The following is a 4,058-nucleotide window of genomic DNA, read 5'->3' as shown; positions in this document are numbered from 1 at the left end:
AAGCAAAGTGAGAAATGGGGAACACTTAATCAGATCTGAGGAAGCTGGCTAGACTCAAATATAATTTTCCTGAACAATTAAGGGTGGTGGGCAAAATGTCTCTCTCTCTCTCTCTCTCTCTCTCTCTCTCACTCTCTCTCCCTCCCTCCTTTAACGTGTTACCTAATGCAAGCAAGAGGCCACACTGAACTTGAGGTCACAATCATATCAAAATCTCTTCTCAGTTTTTGCTACAGATTTTGGCACCTGAGGCTATATATGGCCTCCCCAAACTCCAGACGCTAGAAGTCCTTAGAGCCTTGAGGATGGACTCCAGGTCAGACCCAAGTCTGTTGAGACACGTTCTTGATAGGATTGCTGAACTCCTGAGTGAAGCTGCCAAGGAGCATTTCAGCAGCAGTTGGAAGCCAACTCCCAGCCCTGCATAGCTCACCTCCCACCACTGGTACCCAACCTTCCTGCCAGATGTTCAGGCTTACAGAATAATACAAGGGATGCCAAGTGTCCAGGGTTTCTGGTCAACTGTTTATCAATCAATCATCAGTGTCATTTTCTATCTTATATCTGGCCACAATGGCAAGTGGTGTGAGTAAGTTCCCATCCTCCACTATAACTGATTGTCAGCTTTGTCGGATGACTGTCCAAGAGCCTGCATTTTTAATTGGGACTCTTGTGCTTTTGACTGATCTGTGATAGTTATACTCAACTGTCAACTTAATGAGATTCAAATCACTACAGAAACAAATATATGAGTTTGTCTAGCAACGGTTTTCTAGAGTAGTTTGTCATAAGAAAACACAACCCCAAATGCACAGAGTACCATCCCATGGTTTGGAGACCTGGACTGTATAAAAAGGAGACTGTGGGCTGAGAATCAGCACTTCTCACTCTTTCTGACTCTAAATGACAGGTGAGCAGCTGTCTTCTACATCTACCATGCTAACTTCCTGCTGTGATGGTGTATCCTCTAACTGTGAGCCAGTGTAAGTTCTTTGTTCCGTAAGTGGATTTTCAGGTGTTTCAGCTGCAGCAGTAAGAAGGGAACAACGCACCACCCATTATTGCTTGTTGGTTTGCTTTGCTTCACTGGTTTTGAGATGGGTGTTGCTGTGTAGCCCAGCCTAGTTTTGAATGCTTGTCTTCCCTTGACCTCCCGAGGGATGAGCCTGCAGGCATGCACCACTCCACTCCACTTTGCTATTGTTCATTCATGGCAGTAGATCACAAACTAATTATTGTATTATTTATGTGTCTAATTTATCACTAGAATAAAACATATAAATAAACCCTGTCTCAGAAAAAAACCATATAAACAAACAGTACACATAAATATAAATGTGCATTGTAATATAATTATACTGGTAACATGTATAATTAAGGCTTTTAATATATGTTAAGATGTGCTATTTCTTTCTGCATGTGTCCATTTTAAAGGTGGTTTTGTTTATATTTAATCCATGCTTACCTGTGAGTACCAGCTTGTCTGTGTATGCACTATGTGTCTGCTCCTGCTCATGGAAGCTTCCAGAAGAGGGTGTCAGATCTCCTATAAGGAGGAATAGGTAATTATGAGCTATAAACTAAATCCAGGTCCTTTGCAGGAACAGGAATCTCTCTTAACAGATGAGCCATCTCTCTAGCCCTCAGTAAATTGTCTTATAAAATCAACTATTTTCGTTACTGTCTTAGTTAGGGTTTTACAGCTGTGAACAGACACCATGACCATGACAACTCTTATAAGGACAACATTTAATTAGGGCTGGCATACAGGTTCAGAGGTTCAGTCCATTCTCATCAATTCAGGAACATGGCAGCATCCAAGGCAGGCATGATCCAGGAGGAGCTGAGAGTTCTACATCTTCATCTAAAGGCTGCTAGCAGAATACTGTCTCCCAAGCAGCTAGAACCCACCTCACAAGGCCACACCTCTCAACAGTGCCACTCCCTGGGCCAAGTGTATACAAACCATCACAGTTACAAAAGATTCTCTTGTTTTCCAAAGAAATTAAACAATTCCTATCTCTTTTTTGATCTACGTGCAATTTTTGTGTACCTTTCTATGATTTCCTTAATTTTATTTTAATTTATGTGTTCATAATAATTGGATTACATTTTTATAGATAAATAAAACATACCACATGTTCTATATCCATTAATCATTGATAAGCATTTTATCTGTTTCCATGACCTGTTGATATTTACACATTTTTAAGAATTAGGGCAATTTTTGTTATTCCACAATTTGCATTATAACCTGTCTACAGACATGTCCTTATATGTGTATACACCTCCACTCTGTTGAGTATCTTTGTTTCTCCGTACTGTGTATATTTGAGATGTACAGTGTGGTGTTGGGGGACATATATAGACAGTAAAGTGGTTACTATAGTGACAATAATTAGCATTGCTATCATCTCCCATAGTGACTCTTTTGTGTGAACAGGGCAGCTGTTCAAAATTCCAAGTGCAACACAATTCTGTTAACTTCCCTCCTAACGCTGAACACTTACTTCTAAATGTGTCTGTCTATGTCTACTATAGAGAACCTTTCAGCCCTGAGAAGCGCCAGCTCCTCCCCTCTTCTCCCTGGCCTATTGCTCTGCTCTGCCTGTGTGTATTCACCACAGTGTGGATGGGCCTGGGGGGCTATTCGAGGTGAAACAGATCATCTTTGTTCCCCACAAGGTGTTTTCCTGATGGAGTTTGCTAAGTCATACTGCAGTAAGCACTCTGTTCACGGAGGCACTACTGAATCAACAAGTACATTCAATCTCTTAATGATACATTTAAATAAATCCTGCCATATTACATCCTCAAACCTAGGGATAAATGGCAGTCTCACCCTCCATGGGGGCGGAGCCTTCTTGTTTCCTTGAAGCCTCCAATCATGGAAGCTGTGCTTTTCAAACCACAAAATCATCACCGAAACTTTAATATTCATAATGTGAGTGCCAGAATCTTTCAAGAAACGTTAAAGATGTAGAACTCTGGGCCACATTTCCAACCAATCAAACCCTGCTCACCAGGGATTTATTTTGTTTGAAATTAGTTTGTCACTTTCCAGAAGAATAGACAGTTGTCTCCAAACCAATCAAGAACAAAACACAGAAGCCTCTTCTGTTACTGCCGTCTTTTGCAGCAACCTAGGTGTCACTCAGCAGGGGGCTTCTTGGATGAATTACACTGCACATTTAGTATCTACTATTTTGGTCCTTTAGAAATTTCATGTATTATTATTGTGTATGTATGTGTGTGTGGTATGTGTATGTATGAATGTATGTGTATGGTGTGTATATGCGTGTGTGTGGTGTGTGTCTATGTGTATAGTGTGTGTATATGATGTATGTATGTGTGTATGGTATATGCATATGTGTGTAATTGGTGTGTATATGTCTGTGTGTGTGGTATATGTCTGTGTGTATGTGTATAGGTTTATGCATGTGTGTATGGTATATGTGTGTATGATATGTTTGTGTATAGTGTGTGTGTATGGTGTGTGTATGTATGTGTATATGGTGTGTTTATGTGTGTATGTATGGTGTATGTGTGTATGTATTTGGTAATTGTGTGTATGTATGTGTGCATGTGTGTATTGAATGGTGTGTGTGTAAATATGTGTGTATGTATATTTTATGTGTATGTGTGTGTGTACCTGTGCATGCCACAGCACATGTGTGGAGATCAGTGGGAAAGTCCTTGGCTGGTTCTCTCTTTCCACCTTTAGTGTTTCCAGGGATCTGCTCAGACCTTCAGAACATCATGTGCTTTTACTCCTGAGCCATGTCCATTGGCCCCATTTTATAATGAGATTGATTCATATGCATTGATTACACGAGACTCCTACTGTGGTGGTTTGAGTAGGTATGACCCCAATCACTCATGTGTTTCAATGCTTGGTCAATGAGAATTAGCACTATTAACAGGTATGGCCTTACTGGAGTAGGCGTGGCCTTGCTGGAGAAAGTGTGTTAGTGTGAAGGCAGGGCTTAAGGTCTCAGTCTTCTCTCTGCTGCCTGCAAGATTAGGATATAGAATTCTCTGCTCCTCCTCCAGCACCA

The sequence above is a fragment of the Mus caroli genome, chromosome 10 (genome assembly GCF_900094665.2).
Source record: "Mus caroli chromosome 10, CAROLI_EIJ_v1.1, whole genome shotgun sequence".
NCBI lineage: Eukaryota > Metazoa > Chordata > Mammalia > Rodentia > Muridae > Mus > Mus caroli.
Note: the sequence above shows the minus strand (reverse complement) of the source record.